The following is a 26,824-nucleotide window of genomic DNA, read 5'->3' on the forward strand; positions in this document are numbered from 1 at the left end:
TGAAATGACAAGTTACAGATGTATGTTAATGGTTTAGAAACCCCCCAATAATAGTTTTCACTACGTAGTTTCATATCAATATCATTACAATCTGTGGATATTTTATTACTACATTTATTAACTATATCAATAATTTCCTTCTCATCTACTGGTGTAAGAAACATAGAACAAGAATTCCTCTTTATAATATTAACTATACAATCATCATTTGTTACCGGATCAGAGATATTTTGAGCTAATCTTGGTCCAACATTAACAAAAAAATTATTAAAACTATTAGCAACTACATTCATGTTATAATTTTCGATACCTTTGTCATTAAAGTATTTAGGGTAATATATTTGTCCAGAGCCATCTTTAATAATACTATTTAATATATTCCATATTCCTTTAATATTATTTTTGCTATTATATATTAATTTACCATAATAATCCTTCCTACATCTCCTTCTGATACTCGTTAACTTGTTTTTATATTTTTTATATTTATTTTCTGCCTCTTTGGTTCTTAATTTAATAAATTTTCTATATAGAGTGTTTTTCTTCTTACAGGCATTTTGTAATCCCTTAGTAATCCAAGGTTGGTCATTATAGTTTTGTTTTGTACTATATTGCTTCAGTGGGCAATTCTTATCATATAATAATTTAAATATACTTGCAAAGTTATCATATGCTCTGTCAATGCTATTCTCTATATAAACTGATTCCCAGTCTTGTATTAATAAATCACTATTTAATGCAAACATGGCTTCCTCTGTCCTAACTCTTTTATACTTAAGTTTATGGTCTGTCACATTTATCTTATGATTACAGTCATAAATTGTAAAAACTGGTAGATGATCATTAATATCATCGATTAATATTCCACTTATAATGTTATTATCTATATCATTGGTAAATATATTATCTATTAAGGTAGCACTATGGTCAGTAATTCTGGTGGGTCTGGTAATTTTTGGGCGGAGACTCATACTGTACATGGTATTAATAAATTCCTTAGTCATACTGTGCTTATTATGGTTCAACAGATCAATATTAGTATCCCCACAAATGAAGATAACTTTATTAGCTACTGTAAATGTCTTTTCTACCCAGTCCTTAAACGCCTCTATACTAGTTTCTGGCGCTCTATATATGCAGCTAATTAATACATTTCTACTTTTTTCAATATTAATTTTGATTGTTAAACATTCTAATAAGTTATCAGTCACCATTGTCATGTCATCTATTAACTTATAATTCAAATTATAGTCCACATACACCGCCACTCCTCCACCTTTATTTTTCCTATTTATATAATTAAATTCATATCCAGCCAGTTCGAAATCCACTCTTTTCTCCATGTCAATCCAGGTCTCCGATATGGCAATTATGCTGAATGGATGAGTAAACTGACTTAAGTATTTCTTGATGTGTTTGAAGTTAGCGTACATGCTTCTGCTTTTGAAGTGTATTATTGATAATTTTCCCACAGCCTTAGTGGACTGATTGTACTGTTCCTCTGTGTAATAGTGGCAATTGTCATTAATGGTTGAAAAAAAGTTATTGTCCGGGTCTGTCACTTTTTGTATCCAATAGTTTATGATCAGTGAATTCATGTGGTTTCAGTTCCAGGTTTTCATAATCAACAAGCATTTGCGTCAGCCGAGTAGTGTTCCGGGTAATGGATGAAAGAGTTATTTCGGTGTGTGTCATGGTTGAGTTTGATGTAGTGTCAAGTCGGAATTGATTACCATATAGTCCTGATAGCTATCACTGATATTTGTCCAAATCCTCGATGTTCTGTATGACCAGAACTCTCATCTCCTCCGGTGTACTGTTCAGCTTGATGAATACTTTGCAGTTAGTGATCCATTTAGATTGAATTTTATTTTCTTTCTTCAGATGTTATGCTTTTCTGGCGATGTCAGCATTGCGTTTTGTCAGGTGCTCGTTGATGTAGACGTTTGTACCTTTCAGTTTCCTTCCTTGTTTCAGCAATGTAGCTTTATGTTTCCGGCTGATGAATCTCATGATGATGGCGGTGTTCTCCTTGTCTCTCCTGGGTAGAATGTGGCAGGCCTCGACGTTGTTGCAATCAATATCGATTCCTTTCAAGTGTAGGAATGCCGACACTTGTTGCTCCACGAAGTTGCTGCCCAGTTCATCAGATTCTCCCTCCCTTGTCACTGCTTTTGCATATGACCGGGGTTTAATCTGAATCCCAGTGACGATGACATTGTTCATCCTGGTGTACTGTTCTAATTCAGCAACTCTGCTTTCCAGGTGGGCAGGACGCTGGTCCTTCTTGGCGTTCTGCAGCCTGAGCAACTTTACTTCCGTCACCAGGTCCATGATGGTTTTCTGTTGTTGTTTTATAACAGAAACTTCTTCTGCCAGAAAGTTGAGTGACTTTTTAATGTCCTTGCCTTCCTCGGCTGTAAAGTTCTTTTTTGGTGGCATAATTCACCAGTAAAGCCATCCAATTCGGTAAAATGTTTGGAGAGTCCTTTCCTCACCTCACTGCCTTTCCGAAATTTCCGAAAGTTACATGTATAAATCTAAATGCAGGTAAACAACGTGTTGTTTTTTTATCCAAATGAGAGTCTGAGCTTACCTGTCTGTGTTCTCACTTCTTGAAGGCCAATTGCTTTTGAAACAATCTGACTTTCAGTTGTTCGTTCAGTTCTCTGTTCATTTACTTCTTCCACGTAAGGGAGAGATGGCAGCAATATCCAGTTTAGAAATAAGACGGCTGCTCCACTCATTCACTTTTCTTCATACTGTGTAGGACTAAAGTTCTCTTAGTTTATTGCAAAGTACATGATGAGTTTCTTGTGTCCGACTTTACCAAGCCTTGTAATTATTGATCTGCTTGCTACAGAGGCCTGTAGGTCAGATGATGTAGCACTTGGGATTTTCTTTATATTTCTGTGTATTCAAAGGCCTGTCCTTGAACTGAATTTGTTGGGATGCCCAACTGTCTTGACGGTTCTCCATTTGCAAACAATCCTTCTAACTGTAGAATAGTGAATTTCAAATTGCTTGGATGTGGCCTTATAACCCTTACTAGATTCATGAGCAGCAACAACTGCTTCTCTGATGTGATTGCTGATGTCCTTTCTTCTTGGTGTGATGTAGACAAAGACCTGAGTGCTCCAGAATACCAAACTGCCAAAGGCATACGGGCTATCACAAACTACAGGATAGCCCCTCCCGAGTGTGATGATGATGCGGACTTCCTAAATAAACTTCTTTGGTAGGTTTGAGGCACTAAATAACACTCCTGCAGTGAAAGTTGTTCCCCATCAAGATGAAAAGGCACTCTGTCTTGATACAGCGGAGGTGCGGAGGACTCTGAGGAGAGTCAACACACGAAAGGCCCCAGGCCCTGATAATATTCCTGGTCGGGTGCTCAGGGAATGTGCAGACCAGCTGGCTCATGTTCTAACTAACATCTTCAACACCTCACTGGATCAAGCCAAAGTCCCATCATGTTTCAAGACTGCCACCATCATCCCAGTGCCAAAAAAACATCATATCACATCACTCAATGACTACCGACCTGTCGCACTCACTCCCATTATGATGAAGTGCTTTGAGAGGCTGGTAAAGGAGTACATCACCTCCAGGCTCCCTCCTACATTCGACCCCTTCCAGTTTGCCTATGGTACCAGCCAAACCGCTCCACTGAAGACGCCATCTCCTCCACTCTTCACCTGAGCCTTGCACACCTGGAGGAGAACACTCATGTGCAGATGCTGTTCCTGGACTTCAGTTCAGCGTTCAATACTATCATTCCACAGCATCTGGTGAACAAACTGGGTCCCCTGGGCTTCAGCACCCCCTATGCAACTGTCTGCTGGACTTTCTCACTGAAAGACCACAGTCAGTGCAGGTTGGACAGAACACCTCCAGTGTCATCACCCTCAGCACAGGCTCCCCTCAGGGCTGTGTCCTGAGCCCTCTGCTGTTCACTCTGATGACACACGACTGTGTCCCCAGGGCTACCAGCAACCACATTGTGAAGTTTGCGGACGACACAACAGTGGTGGGCTGCATCAGGGATGATAACAACCTGACCTATAGAGAGGAGGTGGAGCAGCTGGTGGGCTGGTGCAGGGACAACAACCTGATCCTGAACGTGGACAAAACTAAAGAGATCATTGTTGACTTCAGGAAAAACCAACCCAGCCACACTCCACTTCTCATCAACAACATGGCTGTGGAGGTGGTCAATAGCACCAAGTTCCTGGGGGTGCACATCACAGACAACTTCACCTGGTCTATGAACACCATGTCACTGGTCAAGAAGGCACAGCAATGTCTGCACTTCCTGCGTAGGATGAGGAGAGCCCACCTGCCCCCACCCATCCTCACTACATTCTACAGAAGCACCAAAGAGAGTGTTCTAACCAGCTGCATCTCTGTGTGGTGTGGAGGCTGCAGTACCTCTGACTGGAAGAGTGTGAGGAGAGTGGTGAGGACAGCAGAGAAAATCATTGGGACTTCTCTCCATTCAGGACATTGCACCAAGGCGTTGCATGTCTTGAGCCAGAAACATCATCAGTGACCCCTCACACCCTCACTATAGACTGTTCTCCCCTCTGGGCTCTGGAAAGAGGTTCCACAGCATTAGGTGCAGGACCACCAGGTTCTGTAACAGCTTTTTCCCCCAGGTCACCAGACTGCTGAACTCCAAACCCAAACTCTAAACTTCTATTTATAACTTGAACATTCCTAATTCCACAGGTCACTTCATACTATTGCACTTTATAGTATTTTTGCTGCTGCATAATTTAATTTAATACACTTCATATTTATTTCTGTGCTGAGCCAAATTGCAACAAAATTTAATTCGGTGTACACTTGTTGCATACTGAATGACAATAAAGGTTGTCTAAGTCTTTTGCTTTAATCAAGGCAACCACACTTCTTGTTGATTAACTAATTTTCATTTGTATCCTTCACTATTAAGACCTGGCTACTAATTACTCTTAATGATGATGATAAAGCAGGAATGGTGTACTTATTTGTTTCCCAACTGGTTTCTGTATGTTGGTTTACTTTTGGTGGAAAATGTTACATAATTCAATATTTGGGGGGGGGGGGGGGGGGTTCTTCTGTCAGCTGAGATTACTTGTTTGTTTCTAGAAGTTGTTGAAGACCACACAATTGTTATGAGGCACTGAGGATGCACCGTGCTTTTCCCCCTATGACTGTATATGAAAAAGGGCAGTTAGCATCATCCCCAAGTGTGTTTGGCTGCCCTGTGATATTGTATGAGCAGTTCAATAATGCAATAAATTGCATCAACAGGAGAATTTTATAGGAAGGATATATAATGTGAGTTTTGTGACTTTGCTTTTTTTCATCTAATGTGGATGAATAAATTAAAACAGTTCATTATCTTAAACTCCTTCTCATCTCATTCATCTCATTATCTCTAGCCGCTTTATCCTTCTACAGGGTCGCAGGCAAGCTGGAGCCTATCCCAGCTGACTACGGGCGAAAGGCGGGGTACACCCTGGACAAGTCGCCAGGTCATCACAGGGCTGACACATAGACACAGACAACCATTCACACTCACATTCACACCTACGGTCAATTTAGAGTCACCAGTTAACCTAACCTGCATGTCTTTGGACTGTGGGGGAAACCGGAGCACCCGGAGGAAACCCACGCGGACACGGGGAGAACATGCAAACTCCACACAGAAAGGCCCTCGCCGGCCCCGGGGCTCGAACCCAGGACCTTCTTGCTGTGAGGCGACAGCGCTAACCACTACACCACCGTGCCGCCCCAAACTCCTTCTCTTTTATTGTTATTCAGCTTCAAGTGCATTATTCAGTAATTATTATGAATGACTCTGTAACCCAATATGAATTTAAGGGAATTTAAGGGTTTGCGCTATTTTTATTCTTTTAATCAGAGGCTTCTTGAATGCTGATTTATAAAATAGTTAAAGTTTTTATACCTATGACTGACATTATCATATACATAGAATATAAATAGTATTACCTACAGTTAGGTCCATATATATTTGGACACTGACACAAATTTTGTTTTTTTACCTGTTTACTGAAATATATTCTAGTTATAGTTATATAATGGACATGGACATAAAGTCCAGACTTTCAGATTTCATTTGAGGGTATCCACATTAAAATTGGATGAAGTGTTTAGGAGTTTCAGCTCCTTAACATGTGCCACCCTGTTTTTAAAGGGACCAAAAGTAATTGGACAATTGACTCAAAGGCTATTTCATGGGCAGGTGTGGGCAATTCCTTCGTTATGTCATTCTCAATTAAGCAGATAAAAGGCCTGGAGTTGATTTGAGGTGTGGTGCTTGCATTTGGAAGATTTTGCTGTGAAGAAAACATGCGGTCAAAGGAGCTCTCCATGCAGGTGAAACAAGCCATCCTTAAGCTGCGAAAACAGAAAAAACCCATCCGAGAAATTGCTACAATATTAGGAGTGGCAAAATCTACAGTTTGGTACATCCTGAGAAAGAAAGAAAGCACTGGTGAACTCATCAATGCAAAAAGACCTGGATGCCCACAGAAGACAACAGTAGTGGATGATCGCAGAATAATTTCCATGGTGAAGAGAAACCCCTTCACAACAGCCAACCAAGTGAATAACACTCTCCAGGAAGTAGGCGTATCAATATCCAAATCTACCATAAAGAGAAGACTGCATGAAAGTAAATACAGAGGGTTCACTGCACGGTGCAAGCCACTCATAAGCCTCAAGAATAAAAAGGCTAGATTCGACTTTGCTAAAAAACATCTAAAAAAGCCAGCACTGTTCTGGAAGAACATTCTTTGGACAGATGAAACCAAGATCAACCTCTACCAGAATGATGGAAAGAAAAAAGTATGGCGAAGGCGTGGTACAGCTCATGATCCAAAGCATACCACATCATCTGTAAAATACGGCGGAGGCAGTGTGATGGCTTGGGCATGCATGGCTGCCAGTGGCACTGGGTCACTAGTGTTTATTGATGATGTGACACAGGACAGAAGCAGCCGGATGAATTCTGAGGTATTCAGAGACATACTGTGTGCTCAAATCCAGCCAAACTGATTGGTCGGCGTTTCATAATACAGATGGACAATGACCCAAAACATAAAGCCAAAGCAACCTAGGAGTTTATTAAAGCAAAGAAGTGGAATATTCTTGAATGGCCAAGTCAGTCACCTGATCTCAACCCAATTGAGCATGCATTTCACTTGTTAAAGACTAAACTTCAGACAGAAAGGCCCACAAACAAACAGCAACTGAAAACCGCTGCAGTAAAGGCCTAGCAGAGCATTAAAAAGGAGGAAAAACAGCGTCTGGTGATGTCCATGAGTTCAAGACTTCAGGCAGTCATTGCCAACAAAGGGTTTTCAACCAAGTATTAGAAATGTACATTTTATTTACAATTATTTAATTTGTCCAATTATTTTTGAGCCCCTGAAATGAAGGGATTGTGTTTAAAAAAAGCTTTAGTTCCTCACATTTTTATGCAATCATTTTGTTCAACCCACTGAATTAAAGCTGAAAGTCTGAACTTCAACTGCATCTGAATTGTTTTGTTCACAATTCATTGTGTTAATGTACAGAACAAAAATTAGAAAAATGTTGCCTCTGTCCAAATATTTATGGACCAGACTGTACAATATTACCATAAGTGTTATACCTATCACACTGTGACATTTAGTGCATACTAGTTAGGTACTATGCCAAATTAATTTCCTTTACCCTGAACTTTGTGACTTGGTGCTCACAAGGCGGGATGTTTTGTTCACACCTTTACACCACGTCCTGTTCTTCGTTCAAGCATGCATGCAAATATTGTGTGTATTTGTTCATGTACCCAAGCTTGCATGGAAAAGCACTACACATGCCACACGTGGTTGCGAGTGTGAGTTTTATTTCTTTACTGAGCCCAAATAATGGCAATTGGCTTGTCACCCTGAGGGAAATAGCTGTGGCAGTTTTGCATAAACCGCATAATGAAACAAAATATTTATTTTACGTTCTTGGAATATTAAATCAAAAGTGTAGGTTACACAAGAAAATCTTGATATAATGGAGGAGAGACACTAATTTTACTTACCACCCCACCACTTTGGATATCACGAGATGAAAATGTCTGTATAATAAGAACAAAGGCTATCAGAGCATTTTTAAAGGATTTTCCACTAGGAGACCAACTGGTCTGGGCAATACAATCACAGGCCCCAGAGTCCATGCAGCTGCACCGCTGCGGCATATTCGGTGATGCAAATTGCCGCATTACGAATTCTCATTTCAGCCAGCATAATATCATCATAGTTAATGCAGTTACCATAACTTCATCATAAGTATGGTAAAATACTAAAATTACACTATGAGTTTAAGTTATTGTTTTATCAACTTTCATAATATTATGTATTTTAAGAAAACAGTGAAAAATAAGAAATAAGAAAATCTTCAATTTTATTGCTCAATGTGAAACATAGTATCAAATAACTGTATATTTAGTCTATAATTTGGAAATTGGAACAGTCTTGACAACCCAACTTCAATATTTCTTAAACATTCCAATCCAAAGAAAACAGTCTTATGAATTTGGGCCAGCAATTCAAGCATCTCCCATAATCCCATTTCAGTTTTACCTTTCAGCATCAGTCTAACATAACTTGGTTTAAAATTTGGTCTCCCAGTGAAGCTGGTTTAGCATTGACTAGGAGACCAAATCTGGCCACTGGGAGACCATTTGGTCTCCCAGTAACTATGTTAAAAAATGCTCTGAAGGCTATAGGTTAATTAAACTATTAGCATTAATCAAGCTGTGAAATTTAAAAATGTCCCATATCTTTGCTTCTATGCATGTGCATGGCTTACTGTCAAATGCTGGGCAATACAGTTCACTTTTCAATGCCAACCCTACATATGAAGGCTGCAGACTGAGAATAAGCACGTGTGCTGCAGTGCATGAACAGTTCAGAAATAACTCTCTTTCTAAAGAGACCAAAGTCAAGAATAGGTCAGTGACGCTGCTTTCCTTTTAGCTGTCGGCTCATGAGATTTAAAGCAATGCTTCTGTATACTAACATACTGTGTAATTCAGCAGGTTAATTCTGCCAGGTGTTTGTGGTTGTCATGTAAATTTTTTTTTTTAAATTTCACATATCCTTAAGGAGGAACCGAAAACACGAATACTTCCTTTTCTTGTAGGTTTTTCATAATGACTAAAGCAAAAAGTTAAAACATCATTTCATTTCAGCTTGATGAATATCATCGTTACATAACATTCCTAATATTTTGATTATTTTACACATTGCCATGACATTCTTACTGAAGTGGTTAAATTTATGGTACAAAAGAAGGAAATGATAACCACTCACTTCCTCGATGCTTTAAATAAAATAACCATTCACTGGAAACCGATACACTGATATTAAATTTTTTGGACAGTATTTTGATTCTGTTGTGTTACTTCTGTTGCTCTGTATGTCTTTCCATTTCAAAGTCACTTTGCATTGCAATAGCAGGGGTGGTTCCATCAAAGGGACATAGATTGCACCTTTAGTTTGCATCATTTACCTGGAAACCTTTAAAAGTAAATGAAGGTGCATATTTGGGCTTCTCTAAAAGGTAATACAAAGAACACCACATACATTTTCCGAGGTTAAAAAAAAATTACATACTAAAGGTTAAACTATGTCCCCTCGATGGTACCACCCCTGCAATAAAAGAAAATAGAGTTTGTGCAGGTATTTCTGAAAGTGCATGAGTGCCAAATGCAGTGTTTGTGATTCAAAGTATGTCTGCTGTGGTTCACACCTGTATAAGCAGTGATATGCAATTTTCTCTGAAGCGTTAGAGATGGGCCTGTAAATGAATGTCTTTTGAACGATACTGCGGTTTTTCTTGTGCAAAGGCAGGAAAGTCACTGCAGGCAGGCAAAGGTTTCATGTACCCTTGAAAACTTCACCTGGCCCCTCTCTGAGAGGAATTGTGGATGGTTTCACTTTAACACTTCTCTTAAGAGGCCCATTTAGGGACAAGCTACATGTCAAAATCTTAGGAAGTAAAAGTAACATATAAAATGATATAACCACAGTTTCAAGGCTGCTAGAACAGGTTCAATTAAATCCAGATGGACGTAATCTATTTATGTCTAACTACTTCAGTAGTTTTACAGACTTGCTTAGAAAGCAACAAACCATTTGTTACTATAGACCACTTCCCGATTAGTTTCAAAAGCTACAAAACCTCACTCATATAACATGAGATTTTGCAATCAAGAAGTGCGACGTTGCACGTCAACTGCGTTCAGTTTCCAAGAAACATCACATTGTGAAGCTCATGTTTAAAGGAACACTTCTTCACAATGATCTTTATGTGTGTGTGCTTTTACACAGTCATACCTGATGTGTATTTACATCTACAGGGTTCACTCTGTGCGAGTTTAACTTTGTATGTGCAAAGGCAAAATGAAAACAAGAGTTACAGATGACTAATTTTTCCTTCTGTGGTGAGACATTTATGCCCTCTGGTCACAACCCGATTAGTGGTAAAGAATTTATGCATGACATTTATGCTGTGGAATCAAATGCAGGAGATATTTTCCAAGCACTTCTCTAGATACACATGTAAAGAAACAGCAGGGGAATTTACTTGTATACAGTGGTGCTTGAAAGTTTGTGAACCCTTTAGAATTTTCTATATTTCTGCATAAATATGACCTAAAACATCATCAGATTTTCACACAAGTCCTAAAAGTAGATAAAGAGAACCCAGTTCAACAAATGAGACAAAAATATTATACTTGTTCATTTATTTATTGAGGAAAATGATCCAATATTACATATCTGAGAGTGGCAAAAGTATGTGAACCTTTGTTTTCAGTATCTGGTGTGATCCCCTTGTGCAGCAATAACTGCAACTAAATGTTTCCGGTAACTGTTGATCAGTCCTGCACACCGGCTTGGAAGAATTTTAGCCCATTCCTCCGTACAGAACAGTTTCAACTCTGGGATGTTGGTGGGTTTCCTCACATGAACTGCTCGCTTCAGGTCCTTCCACAACATTTCGATTGGATTAAGGTCAGGACTTTGACTTGGCCATTCCAAAACATTAAATTTATTCTTCTTTAACATTCTTTGGTAGAATGACTTGTGTGCTTAGGGTAGTTGTCTTGCTGCATGACCCACCTTCTCTTGAGATTCAGTTCATGGACAGATGTCCTGAAAATTTCCTTTAGAATTCGCTGGTAGAATTCAGAATTCATTGTTCCATCAATGATGGCAAGCTGTTCTGGCCCAGATGCAGCAAAACAGGCCCAAACCATGATACTACCACCACCATGTTTCACAGATGGGATAAGGTTCTGATGCTGAAATGCAGTGTTTTCCTTTCTCCAAACATAACACTTCTCATTTAAACCAAAAAGTTCTATTTTGGTCTCATCCATCCACAAAACATTTTTCCAATAGCCTTCTGGCTTGTCCCCGTGATCTTTAGCAATCTGCAGACGAGCAGCAATGTTCTTTTTGGAGAGCAGTGGCTTTCTCTTTACAACCCTGCCATGCACATCATTGTTGTTCAGTGTTCTCCTGATGGTGGACTCATGAACATTAGCCAATGTGAGAGAGGCCTTCGGTTGCTTAGAAGTTACCCTGGGGTCCTTTGTGACTTCATGAGTATTACACGCCTTGCTCTTGGAATGATCTTTGTTGGTCGACCACTCCTGGGGAGGGTAACAATGGTCTTGAATTTCCTCCATTTGTACACAATCTGTCTGACTGTGGATTGGTGGAGTCCAAACTTTTTAGAGATGGTTTTGTAACCTTTTCCAGCCTGATGAGCATCAACAATGCTTTTTCTGAGGTCCTCAGAAATCTCCTTTGTTTGTGCCATGATACACTTCCACTAACATGTGTTGTGAAGATCAGACTTTGATAGATCCCTGTTCTTTAAATAAAACAGGGTGCCCACTCACACCTGATTGTCATCCCATTGACTGAAAACACCTGACTCTCATTTCACTTTCAAATTAACTGCTAATCCTAGAGGTTCACATACAACCCCGATTCCAAAAAAGTTGGGACAAAGTACAAATTGTAAATAAAAATGGAATGCAATAATTTACAAATCTCAAAAACTGATATTGTATTCACAATAGAACATAGACAACATATCAAATGTCAAAAGTGAGACATTTAGAAATTTCATGCCAAATATTGGCTCATTTGAAATTTCATGACAGCAACACATCTCAAAAAAGTTGGGATGGGGCAATAAGAGGCTGGAAAAGTTAAAGGTACAAAAAAGGAACAGCTGGAGAACCAAATTGCAACTCATTAGGTCAATTGGCAATAGGTCATTAACATGACTGGGTATAAAAAGAGCATCTTGGAGTGGCAGCAGCTCTCAGAAGTAAAGATGGGAAGAGGATCACCAATCCCCCTAATTCTGCACCGACAAATAGTGCAGCAATATCAGAAAGGAGTTCAACAGTATAAAATTGCAAAGAGTTTGAACATATCATCATCTACAGTGCATAATATCATCAAAAGATTCAGAGAATCTGGAAGAATCTCTGTGCGTAAGGGTCAAGGCCAGAAAACCATACTGGGTGCCCGTGATCTTCGGGCCCTTAGACGGCACTGCATCACATACAGGCATGCTTCTGTATTGGAAATCACAAAATGGGCTCAGGAATATTTCCAGAGAACATTATCTGTGAACACAATTCACCGTGCCATCCGCTGTTGCCAGCTAAAACTCTATAGTTCAAAGAAGAAGCCATATCTAAACATGATCCAGAAGCGCAGACGTCTTCTCTGGGCCAAGGCTCATTTAAAATGGACTGTGGCAAAGTGGAAAACTGTTCTGTGGTCAGATGAATCAAAATTTGAAGTTCTTTATGGAAATCAGGGACGCCGTGTCATTCGGACTAAAGAGGAGAAGGACGACCCAAGTTGTTATCAGCGCTCAGTTCAGAAGCCTGCATCTCTGATGGTATGGGGTTGCATTAGTGCATGTGGCATGGGCAGCTTGCACATCTGGAAAGACACCATCAATGCTGAAAGGTATATCCAGGTTCTAGAGCAACATATGCTCCCATCCAGACGACGTCTCTTTCAGGGAAGACCTTGCATTTTCCAACATGACAATGCCAAACCACATACTGCATTCAATTACAGCATCATGGCTGCGTAGAAGAAGGGTCCGGGTACTGAACTGGCCAGCCTGCAGTCCAGATCTTTCACCCATAGAAAACATTTGGCGCATCATAAAACGGAAGATACGACAAAAAAGACCTTAGACAATTGAGCAACTAGAATCCTACATTAGACAAGAATGGGTTAACATTCCTATCCCTAAACTTGAGCAACTTGTCTCCTCAGTCCCCAGACATTTACAGACTGTTGTAAAGAGAAAAGGGGATGTCTCACAGTGGTAAACATGGCCTTGTCCCAACTTTTTTGAGATGTGTTGTTGTCATGAAATTTAAAATCACCTAATTTTTCTCTTTAAATGATACATTTTCTCAGTTTAAACATATGTCATCTATGTTCTATTCTGAATAAAATATGGAATTTTGAAACTTCCACATCATTGCATTCCGTTTTTATTTACAATTTGTACTTTGTCCCAACTTTTTTGGAATCGGGGTTGTACTTTTGCCACTCACAGATATGTAATATTGGATCATTTTCCTCAATAAATAAATGACCAATAATACTTTTTTGTCTCATTTGTTTAACTGGGTTCTTTTTATCTACTTTTAGGACTTGTGTGAAAATCTGATGATATTTTAGGTCATATTTATGCAGAAATATAGAAAATTCTAAAGGGTTCACAAACTTTCAAGCACCACTGTATTATCTAGAATAGGTGGCATGGTGATGTAATTGGTTAGCACTGTTGCCTCACAGGATGAAGGTTCTGGGTTTGAACCCAGTGGCCGACGGTGGCCTTTCTGTGTGGAGTTTGCATGTTCTGCGCTGGTTTATTCCGGTTTCTCCCACAGTCCAAAGACATGCAGGTTAGGCTAATTGGTGGCTCTAAATTGTCCATAGGTGTGAATCCAGTAGAAGGCAACAGGAAACCACTACTGTAATGTTCCCTATACACTTTGATGGCTGAAGCTGTCGGAGTAGCCACATCACTGTAGTGACATGCCAAAATGGATGGATTATATAGACTATATTGCAATATTTTCTTAAGATTAATTAATCCCGATTAATTCATTAATCCCTGAGGGGAAATTGGACTCTGCATTTAACATATCTGAAGACCTCTAATGGGTCTATAGATGGATGCCCAAAGTATTATAAATATAATATAAATATTACAGCTACACCAGTCAACCATAACATTAAAACCATTGACAGGTGAAGTGAATAACATTGATTATCTCATTACAATGGCACCTGTCAAAGGGTGGGATATATTAGGCAGCAAGAGAACAGTTCTCAAAGTTGATGTGTTGGAAGCAGGAAAAATGGGCAAGTATGCAGTGGTTAGTACCTACCAAAAGTGGTTCAAGGAAAGACAACCGGTGAACCAGTGAGAGAGTCCTGGGTATCAAACAGTAGTGGTTAGCACTGTCGCCTCACAGCAAGAAGGTTCTGGGTTCGAGCCCAGTGTCCGGTGGGGGCCTTTCTGTGTGGAGTTTTCACGTTCTCCCCGTGTCTGCATGGATTTCCCCTAGGTGCTCCAGTTTCCCCCACAGTCCAAAGACATGCAGGTTAAGTAAATTGGTGGCTCTAAATTGACCGTAGGTGTGAATGTGAGTGTAAATGGTTGTTTGTCTCTATATGTCAGCCCTGCGATGATCTGGCGACTTGTCTAGGGTGTACCCCACCTCTTACCCATAGTCAGCTGGGACAGACTCCAGCTTGCCCATGACCCTGCACAGGATAAGCGGTTATGGATAATAGATCAATGGAATGGATGGACAGTGGGACACCAACAATGCTGCTTTAAGAATAGAAGGAACATGATCGCCAGAAGTTTGCTCCAGTAGCCCACAGTGACCGACCTAAACACTGCATTTAGTGGCAAAATAAAACCATATTTCTACAAATAAAGAAATATGTACTTTATTATTTATTTATTTATTTACTACCCAGTAAACATATAACCCCTCATTGGCTCAATGTGGGCACTGGGTCAATGTTGTGTCATGCTGATGCGCAAATCCTAAAATATATAGAATTAGAAGGGCAGTCAGTAGAGTGCATACCTCCGCCAAGTCACATATCAACATCAAAATCAAATCACTTGAACCTGGGATAATATTAAAGTTGTACACCAAATCTCATCAAAATCCATTCAGTACTTTTTGAGTTGCATTGGGAACAAGTGTCGCAGATTTGTCATGGAAAAATGACAAACACCAACACCAGTCTTGTCCTTTTGCAAGAGAAAGAAGGTTTATTGCAGAAACAGACAAGTGATGAGAGTTCGGCACACCCTTCATTCCATCCCTTTGTTCTCAAATCTATATATACTCTTGACTAGATAAAAAGGAGACATCTATTGCATTACATCATTGCAATTACATGCCCTGATCACGCGCCAGGAGCGTGATCAGCTCTAAAGCTGATTGGATCATCTCTAATCGCTGGCTTGTACGCACATCTGCTATGCACATCTGCTACGCACGTAACGAGCATGATAAGATGAACATGTTGTGGTGCAGAATGTTCTGAGTTGTTAGTCCTTGAAGAGGCAACACTCAGAGAAAAGGAAAATTACAAAACAGTATGACACTAAAATTTACAATTCCTCTACAATTCCCCCTTTTATCATGTAAATGATAACATTAAATCTATAATACTGTCACACAGAGTTCACCTACTGGTTACTGTCCAGTCTGTGGCAGTAGTCAGTCAATGAACTATGTGGTATTGGGTGTTTTCTATCAGAGTCTCTACACCTAAGGCACTTAGTCCAGTCACTTAAATCAGCTAGGTATCATACGCTAGTGTATGTGTAGTCAGAATGCATTCTTTCAGCTACCACCATGTGACTGGTATTATCAGTCAATATGCCATGAACCCAGTTAACAGTTTGATCTCATCTCATCTCATTATCTCTAGCCGCTTTATCCTGTTCTACAGGGTCGCAGGCGAGCTGGCACCTATCCCAGCTGACTACGGGCGAAAGGCGGGGTACACCCTGGACAAGTCGCCAGGTCATCACAGTGCTGACACATAGACACAAACAACCATTCACACTCACACCTACGGTCAATTTAGAGTCACCAGTTAACCTAACCTGCATGTCTTTGGGGGAAACCGGAGCACCCGGAGGAAACCCACGCGGACAACATGCAAACTCTGCACAGAAAGGGCCTCGCCGGCCATGGGGCTCGAACCCGGACCTTCTTGTTGTGAGGAAACAGCGCTAACCACTACACCACCGTGCCGCCCGGTTACATAAACACGCAACAGGTAAATCAGCCACTATCTACACAGACAGCAGATATGCCTTTGGTGTAGTACATGACTTTGGCACAATCTGGAAACATAGAAATTTCCTGACCAGTTCAGGCACACAAATAGCCCACCACAAGCTTGCTTCTGACCTGTTGGATGCTGTCCTACTCCTATCTGCTCTTGCTATATGCAAGTGTGATGCACATACTAACAAATCCGATCCAGTCTCTCTAGGTAACGCACGAGCTGACACAGTGGCAAAACAGGCACCCACAAGGACCCCAACTTCATTAATGCTTTCAACTAACCCTTCTACACCTCCCTTACAGGTTTCTGACCTCCAGCAGTGGGCCACAGCAGAGGAAAAGGCTGTGCGGCAGAAAGAAGGGTGTAGTATTAAAGATGGGGTCTGGGCAAGCCCAGACAGTCGACCTTGTCTCCCCAAATACATGTTTTCATATCATTCTAAGTTGACACACAGGAAAGACCATGCATCAAAAGGGGGAATGATAGCAGCAGTAACAAAGGATTCTCTCATTACTCTCAAAATTTTTGTCAAAAATGTCTTGTATGTTTGTAACCCTCACTTCTGCTCTGAATAATATTCACAAACAGGTGAGATCAGCCTTACAAGTCCCGGCGCTGGGACCACTGCATGACCTGAAACCTGGTGACTGGGTTGTGATAAAGGACTTCAGAAGGACGAAGTGGAACAAGCCCAGGTGGACAGGACCATCCCAAGTGCTGCTCACCACACGATCAGCTGTAAAGGTGGACAACAGAGCTATGTGGGTATACGCCAGCCACTGCAGAAGAGTCCCTGAACCAACGGACAAGCAGCACAAGGAGGCCCTGGTACAGGAAGGAGATTAAGACAGCATTCAAGAAGCCCTTGGGGGCCTCATCGCACCATGAGTGGACACTCTGCTATCACGAGGCCCTTAGGGGGACCAACGAACACGAGCAACGACATACACCGCCACATGACAGACTGTGCATTCCAACACATTCTTCATTCTGTACCTAATTGTGAACATCATACATAATATAAGTAGTATTCGGTAGTTTGTCCAGTGACAGAGATTAATACACGTATTACAAGAGCAGTGTCTGACACCACAGGTACTCCAGGTGGCAGACTTCTCAGCTGGAACAATAAGATAGAAAGAGATCAAACTGGGGCGGCATGGTGGTGTAGTGGTTAGCGCTGTCGCCTCACAGCAAGAAGGTCTGGTTTTGAGCCCATGGCTGGCGAGGGCCTTTCTGTGCAGAGTTTGCATGTTGTCCACATGGGTTTCCTCCGGGTGCTCCGGTTTCCCCCAAAGACATGCAGGTTAGGTTAACTGGTGACTCTAAATTAACCGTAGGTGTGAATGGTTGTCTGTGTCTATGTGTCAGCCCTGTGATGACCTGGCGACTTGTCCAGGGTGTACCCCGCCTTTAGACCCTAGTCATCAAGCAGCTATCCGAGCAATCCAACACACCTCATGTTTGCCGGGGGCAACAGCCACGGCAGATATCCGACCCTCAATGACGGATCATGTGGCTGATTTAAAAATTTGCTTGTGCTCCTTCATTGCTGAGTTTGACCTGTCGTTTACTATTGCTCATCCACTCGTCACTTTGTGTCAGAAATTAGTGGAGGATAAACCCGCCCACACGCATCTGTCCGTCTCAAGGCAGCATGCAAGCTCTCTTATTACACACGGCATCTTGCCAGAGTTAAAGAAAAATCTGTCTGACAAGCTAAAGACTGCCATGTTTTCACTCAATATCGATGAGGCCATGGACAAAAGGATGGATAAAATTCTTAATATTCTGGTCCGATCTTATGACAAGGATGCAGGCAGTGTAAAAATGCAGCACCTTGCCAGCAAAAGAGTAAACATAGCAAATGTCTCTGCACCAACATGTTTTTTCCCCACTCTTTTATGGCCAATCCAAAGGATCATCTACACAGTCACCAAACATGTTAAAAAGGAAAGGTTCTGTGAACCCAAAATCCTGTTCAAAAAGGAGGAAATAAAGGGAGGGGGGAAGGTTTTCTGTAGTAAACTGTATTTGCTTATTCTTTATTTCTCATTGTTTTTCAGTTCTTGAAGCACTTTAAATTATTGTCATTGTTAATGGAACTGAATGGTAATTTTTCTGAAGTAAGCTATATTTTTTAGTTTTCTATTAAATAGTTTTGACTAAACAACTTTAGAGTTGTATTATTATATATGGTTTTGTTGCACTGTAACTGTTTCAAAAAGTATTTAAAATAAATGGTGCATATTTTGCTATTATATTTTTTAAAGAAATGAATGTGTCCTTGTTCATGTCATTTAGTCAATGGTTAGGCTACTAATCAATTCCTAGTTTACTTTGGAGTATTGTAATTGCCACCTGCTGACCTTTCTTGGTATGGCTGTAGTATCTGTAGTCTCATATGCTATACAAGCAATAAGTAGGCAGGTATGTGACTAGTTAAAAGCAGGGATGGATTACTGAACAGGCCTGCCAGTCCCAAGAGCTCTGGTGCTCTGCTCAAAGATGCTACTGTAATATAGGCTTATATTGGGTTTGTTCATCTCATGTCTGAATGTTGTCCATTTACTTCGACAAAATTCACCACAATCTATCATTTAAAGGACTAATTTAAAAAAATTCTCCCAGGGGAACATACCCCTGAACCCCACTTGACAATAATGATGATCAGGGTTATACACAGACCAGTGGCAGCTGGTAGTCTTTCAAACAGGGGAGGCTGGTCGGTTACGATATTTCCAGATTTTAAAAGAAAAAACATCAATTTTGCCCATACTCTTGCCTCTGATCTGGCTGATTGTTGGCAGGGTCACAAACTGTGAAATAACCGGTTCTTTTGGCCCATTAGCCTACTGTCCAATATACATGATGGTGGTGTTGGGGGGGAGGGGTATATTTTAACATTTTATATTTTAAAATTGTGGCATGTTGTTTAAAAATTGATCATTATTGAAAGCAGCTCTTTGTCAGGAACCTCAGCAGTAGAGCTGGGTGCCACACATTCCATTCAATGACACTTTCCCTATATTTTACTTATTTTGACTGAGAAATGTTTTATTGACAATTTTGATAACCCTTCACTTTTAATCCAGGTCTGTAGTGTGAAATGTTCTCAGCTGTGTTTTTGTTTAAAAATGTTTTCCAAATTGTAGCTGTGTTTAATTCATATCCAGAAAAATATATATTCCAATATAATATACTCAGCATAAACATTTTAAATAGATTCTATATTTTTGGTCCATCCATGACATATTACTAAAGTAGCCTATTTACTGTTGTTGATGTGGGTCACTTGCTGTTAGCCAATTCACTTTCTTGTACCAGGAGAGCTGAAAGGAACGAGTATTATTCCCTACCTTTTTCACGAAGTCAATTTGAGGCGTTGGTCTACCCTGATCTTTAATTTTAATTTTTTCCTCGAAAGGAAGACTGGCAAATGGCTTCGCCAAAATTAAATCAGCAATGCTTGGCATCCATGCGCAGCTTTCTTGCTAGCTGACTAGCCCCCTCAAGTTCAAGTTCAGTCACTCAAATAAACGAAATTTCTGGAACTAAGATAGCAAACTTGACAACACTATATTTACACTTTATTTACAATGAAAATATATACAAACTAAAAAAGCTGGTAGAAACCGTATGTAATGAATGAAATCGAAATGTAAGCTGATCTCTTACAATACACCACACCACTTGCGAATCCACATGGGACTGAACTGAAATTCACCGCTGCCTGTCTATAGTTGAAACGAGCTGTCAATCAAAGAAAATATCCGGCTGCTTTCACCAATCACCAGTCTCCTCGCGGAAACTGCATGTCCCTCCCATGTGAGGCTCGGAGTCCGTAGGCGGGCGTTTTCGCAGTATTTGTCCAATAATCGTCTTGCATTTTGAGATTGAAAAGCGCATAGCTCCCAAATGCCATTGAAGTCCACTGAGGCTGGGCTGCATCGTGCTGTCACGAGGGGGAAAAACTCACGCACACATTAAAGTTATAACAGAATGATTTCGCACTGTAGTTGGGTTGAGCACATATATTTCTATGATTCTGGATCTGAAATAGCAATGTTATAAGGTTGGCTATAACATAAGCCTAGCGCAATTCATCCTACATGATGTTCGTCATTTTTAGAGGAGGCTGAGCCTCCCTCGTTGTCTAAGAGCAATCACCCGTGACACAGACATATATCTGGGCCCAGGGGCCAACAAGTTGTGTTAAGTATGTCGCATACATAGCACCCCCACCCTGCTCACCTCCCGGGCAGGGAAAAAAGTTCAGGCTCAGGAATTTTTTCCACTGTCACCCCTGCATCTGGTGCACGCTGTCTGACAGCTGCATTCACTGCTTGCAAGTCTTGTACAAAACGCCATTCATCAGGTTGGGGAGGTTTTCTGGCTTTCTTTACAGGAAATATAGGAGTGCATACTGGTGACTCCAGGCAAGGGACAATTACTCCTGCCTGCAACAGAGACTCAAAGACAGGTCTAATGCCTTCTATAGCCTCTGGCTTTAGTGAGTATTGTCTGTCTAGGTCTAAAATCTGACTTGGGAGTTATTACAACTGGTTCAACATGCTTCATTAAACCCACATTGTGTTTACCTGTGGCCCAGAGCTCTGGTGGAACCTCTACTAGCTTAGGATGGACTTGGTCTGGGGAGACGTCTACTGGAACACTTGCAAAAGCCCCCATTAAGCGCGTGGAGAGCTCTACGCTGCGCTGTACATGTACTAGCATAGAGAGAGATTGTTTAAAGACATCCTTTTCTGGATTATAAAATACAGAAGGATCTGTTGTACTAACCCAATCAGAGGCTTTCTTACTCACACACCCTCGAAGCCAACGTCCCACCTCCTTCCATCGGACTGCCTTTGGTTTGGCTAAAGAAATGTGTGGTGTGGATGATGGGACATCAAAGAGTTTCTTTTGGCAGCACCTGGGGAATTTGGTTATGTCCTCCAATTGAATCCAGGCACAAATGTCTGTGCAGCGCTGTAACTCAACAGAACATGTGCAATATTCTTTTGACCAGTATAAATCTCTAAGGCGAATATGTTCTCGCTCACAGGTGCCTTTAAATCATACTCTCTCATATGCAGCATCCTTTCCATCATGCATGTGGACTGTGCAGTGAAGGTCTGTATGCTCCATATAGTCAACATCATGTGCTACAACTCTGTGCTTGCTGCACAAGGTATTGAGTTACATTAGTGTCTGGACAGAGCTTCCACTCATACATAAACAGGGAGCTTTTGTTCATGTAAAACAAATGTCAAAGTGGTATTTGTCACTGTAATGCCCTCTGGGGATGATGTAAGAACCAAGCCAAACTTGCACAAAGCTCACCCTAGTAAATTAACTGGGCAGGAAGAGATGATCAGGAATGAGTGCTCCACCTCCTGTTCATCTTCATCCTGACATGACAGGTTTTGAGAACTTTTCTACAACTGAAAGGCCTGTTGCCCCAATTGTGCAAATTGATTGAGACCTCAGTTCAAATGGTAAATGCAATTCTCCCTGTTTAATGACTGAATGGGTAGCTCTTGAATCTACCAGGAAATTAAACTTCTTTCCCCGTACTGTCAATGGTATGCACGGAAGCTGAGTAAATGGGAAGGCTGCATATTTAAAGAGAGAGAAATTTATCACCTTGCTGTGTTTGGAGGTCATGTAGCTGTCTAATGTTGTCTGTGTGATTAGGCTGGGGTGTATGTTCCTGTATAATGTGAACTACCTGATTGGTTTTGTGTTGTGTTACCTCCTCTGTTCTCAGCCGCTTCTCCGTCCCTTTCCCCCACCCATCAGTCAGCTTTGCCATACACTCTCTCGCAAAGTGTCCTATCTTCCCACAGTTGTAACACACAAGATCAGATCTGTTGACTCTTCTTTTGCCTCTTCTTCTACTAGGTTTCCAGTCTAGGCCCATCTTGGCCATAAGTCTCAGTTCATGTGTGGTAGGTCTGAATTCTCTGCAAAAGATCAACAGCTCTTCCCCAAACTTCCTTCCTCCCACTTCACGCACATTAGAGAGGTGTCATGCTTTCCTTGATATCTGCCAGAGTCCATGGGCAGTGAACCAGCATAGGCCCATCTGTCCCTGCCACTTCCACCATCGGCATGTTCAACGCCTCGTCGCCATCATCCTCTGGATGTGAGCCTGCTGCATGTTCTTTAGCTTTTCTCTGTTTCCTTGTCATCGGTGGCGATGGCTCGCTCTGGCGAGGTGTCGTGGGGCAGTCTTCGCATCTGGGTGGTGGACCTGTGGCCTCTGCCAAGTCTGGGTAGAGTGGGTGCTGCACCAGGGCCTGCAGGGGAGGTGCGCTGGGCGTAGGTGACGTGAGGACTGGGGCTCCTCCCTCTGCTATTGGTGGTGTTGTAACAGGAAGTTTTGGGTCATTCTCATCTGGCTGTGGTACTCGTCATCTCAGCCGGGCGGAGTTGAGGTCAGGATCAGCCTGCAACTTAAAACACTGAGAAACAGATAAGGGTCCTGCCTGTCGTCTTTCTCTCTTATGTGCCTCACTCTGCCACTCTCCAAATGCTTTCCAGTTTGGTAAAAATGCCTTTTTTTATTTTTGTCTAATTCATCCTTCTCTTTCTTATCTAAAGCCTTTTTTAAGCCTTCCAACTGCCTCATACTAAAACTTCCCTTTTTGGGAAACCCACATTCTTTTACCCAGATATCAAACTGTGCTAGAGTCTTCCCCATAATTAACTCTCTCATGAATGTTGTTAGGTCTATCATATGAACAACCAGAGTGCCTTATCGTGTGCCGTGTTGTCTTCAGTGCCTTTGTTATGGTACGAACCCATTTTACTGTCAGGACAAACAGACGAGGACCCAAGAGCGCAAGTTAAATGTTGAATTTATTGATAGCAGGGGAAAGGGAGTTGGGAGGATGTGTGTGTGAAGTTCAGTGGCAGGAGGACTGAGAGACAAGGATGGCTGGTGGGAGCGTGGTGGTGACGTCTGAGGTCTCCCATCCAAGTACTAACCAGACCCAACCCTGCTTAGCTTCTGAGATCAGACGGGATCAGGCGTAGTCAGAGTAGTAAGCTGACAGCACTTGGTATTCAGGCGGTCTCCCAGCGAGCAGGCTCTCAGCAGACAGACAGGACAGCACGACAGACAGGAGTTTGGGAACAGGCTGAAACACAGAGTCACAGGTCAGGTAGCGAGAAAGGGGACAGAAATGCAGGGTCAGGTTACCAGGGCTGAAGAGTAGACGGAGTCGATGCCTTGAAAGATGATCTGACACTGAAGCTTGGGAGGACTGCAGTTTAAATATACACAGGGAAGGGAGCAGGTGATAGGAACCAGCCAATGACAGCCACTGAAAGTCAAATGAGGGTTAATGACGGTAATTGACAGCAGGTGAGCCTGATGGGGAAGGAGCATGCGGGCGTGGCAGGTAATACAGAGTGGAGAGGAGTGGAATGTTACCTTAAGAGAGGAAACCACAGGTAGGACCATGACAGAACCCCCCCCCCAAGGGATGGCTCCAGAAGTCCCTAGACATAGATCCACCAAGACGGGCAGGAAGAGGGGGAATACTGGTGGAGGGTCAGAATTCCTCTGACCGGTCAGTGTCCATAGCCTCCACACCATCTTCACTGTCGGAAGACTCGTCATCCAAGGGCCCCCGCCCAGGATTCGGTTCAGTGTCAGACTCGGACACTGGAGCAGAGGCAGGGTCCGGAAGTGGATCCGCACGGTGAGAACCCCTACGTCGACCCCGTCGGATGGAGGGCTGGTCAGGGTGTAGTCGATGGAAGTCGGCGATGAGGGCCGGATCCAGAATCCTTCCAGCAGGGACCCATGCCCTCTCCTCAGGACCATAACCCTCCCAGTCTACCAAGTATTGGATGCCCCTACCCCTTCGTCGCGAGCGGAGCAGTCGCCGGACCATGTAGACAGGTCCACCATCAATGAAGCGTGGGGGAGGGGCGGCGGTGTTACCGGGACCAGGGGGGCTCTCATGCACCGGTTTGAGTTTGGAGACGTGGAAGGTGGGATGTATCTTCATGGTCCTGGGCAGCAGCAGCCGAACTGCCGTTGGACTGATGACCTTTTGTATGGGAAAGGGTCCGATGTAGCGAGGCGCCAATTTGCGTGACTCCACCCGCAGTGGTAGGTCTCGAGCATACCTTCTGGCCGACATGGTAAACAGGTGCAGGGGTCCTCCGCTGGTTAGCCCCAATAGCATAGCTGGTACTGGATTTCAGGAGTGCAGTGCGGGCCTGGGCCCACGTGAGGCGGCAGCGGCGGACGTAGGTGAGAGCAGACGGGCAGGTGACTTCTCCCTCCTTGCTGGTGAACAGAGGTGGTTGATAACCATAGAAACACTGGAAGGGGGAGAGTCTGGTGGCAGAACTGGTGAGGGAGTTGTGGGCATATTCCACCCAGAGCAGATGTTGAGCCCAGGCATGGGGGTTGCGTGAAGCCACACACCTAAGTGCCTTCTCCAGTTCTTGGTTCATACGCTCTGTTTGGCCATTTGACTGTGGGTGAAACCCAGATGACAGACTGGCAGTGGCCCCGAGGAGATGGCAGAATTCCTTCCATAAACTGGTGGAGAACTGCGGTCCCCGGTCAGACACGATGTCCCTGGGCAAGCCGTGGAGTCGAAAGACGTGTTCTAAGATGACCTGGGCAGTCTCCTTCGCAGTTGGCAGTTTAGGGAGAGGCACAAAGTGGGTCATCTTACTGAAACGGTCCACAATGGTGAGGATGACCATATTACCTTCTGATGGAGGAAGACCAGTAACAAAATCCAGGGAGACATGGGATCAGGGACGCATGGGTACTGGCAGGGGCTGGAGTAACCCGGCTGGGGGCTGACTGGGGGATTTGTGCTGGTTGCAAGTGGGGCAGGCTCTCACAAAATCCTGGATGTCCTTCCTCATCAACGGCCACCAGAACCACTGAGACAGCAGATGGAGGGTGCGTGTGACCCCGGGGTGACAGGCCAGGTGGGAGTCATGTCCCCATTGAATGACCTGAGACCTCAGACTGGCTGGGACTTAGAGACGGTTGGAGGGGCAAGCGCTGGGGTTTGGCTGGTCCCTGATGGCCTCTCGAACCTGCTCCTCGATGTCCCAGGTCAGGGCAGCAATGACACAGGGGCTTGGGAGGATGGGTGTAGATTCCTCCTTGGATGCCTCATCCCTCTGAAACATCCGGGAGAGTGCATCGGGCTTGATGTTGCGGGAGCCAGGACAATAGGAAAGGATAAAGTTGAATTGGGTGAAGAATAATGACCACCGGCGCTGGCAGGAGTTTAGCCTCCTGGCTGTCCAGATATACTCCAGGTTTTTGTGGTCAGTCCAGACCACAAACGGAACCCTAGACCCCTCCAACCAGTGGCACCACTCCTCGAGGGCAAGCTTGACAGCCAGTAGCTCGTGGTTGCCGATGTCGTAGTTGCTTTCTGCTGGGGTCAGTCTTTGGGAGTAGAAGGCACAGGGGTGCATTTTGCCATCTTCTGCTGCTCGCTGGGAAAGCACAGCCCCGACTCCCACGTCCAAAGCATCTACCTCCACCACAAACTGCCGCTCGGCGTCAGGCATCCGGAGGATGGGAGCTGAAGTGAAACGGGCCTTGAGGGTTTTGAAGGCTTTGTCAGCTGCTGCAGTCCATTGGAACGGCTGTTTGATGCTGGTCAGTGCGGTGAGTGGGGCTGCCACGGTGCTGTAGCCCCAGATGAATCTTCTATAGAAGTTGGCAAACCCCAGGAACTGCTGCAGTTTCTTATGGCTCTCTGGAACCGGCCACGACGTTACTGCCGACACCTTCGCAGGGTCCATTTGAATGCTGCCCTCGGTCACCACATATCCCAGGAACGAGACAGACTGAGCGTGGAACTCACACTTCTCTGCTTTCACAAACAGCGAGTTTTCAAGCAGGCAGCACAGGACCAACTGGACATGGTGAGTGTGTTCAGACAGGGTTTTTGAGAAGATCAAAATATCGTCCAAGTAAACGAAAACAAACTTATTGAGCATGTCTCTGAGGATGTCGTTTACCAGCACCTGGAACACTGCTGGGGCATTGGTGAGACCGAATGGCATGATAAGATATTCATAATGTCCCATCGGGGTGTTGAACGCAGTCTTCCACTCATCGCCTTCTCTCACTCGCACCAGATGGTAAGCGTTCCAAAGATCTAGCTTGGTGAATACTGTGGCCCCTTGCAGCAGTTCAAAGGCGGAGGAGAGTAGTGGCAGAGGGTAGCGGTTCTTAACCATAATGTCGTTCAAGCCCCGGTAATCTATGCATGGGCGAAGAGAACTATCCTTCTTACCCACGAAGAAGAATCCAGCTCCGGCAGGAGAGGACAATGGGCGGATTAGGCCAGCAGCCAAAGAGTCGTTTATGTAGTCCT

This window comes from Neoarius graeffei, chromosome 5 (assembly GCF_027579695.1).
Source record: "Neoarius graeffei isolate fNeoGra1 chromosome 5, fNeoGra1.pri, whole genome shotgun sequence".
Lineage (NCBI taxonomy): Eukaryota > Metazoa > Chordata > Actinopteri > Siluriformes > Ariidae > Neoarius > Neoarius graeffei.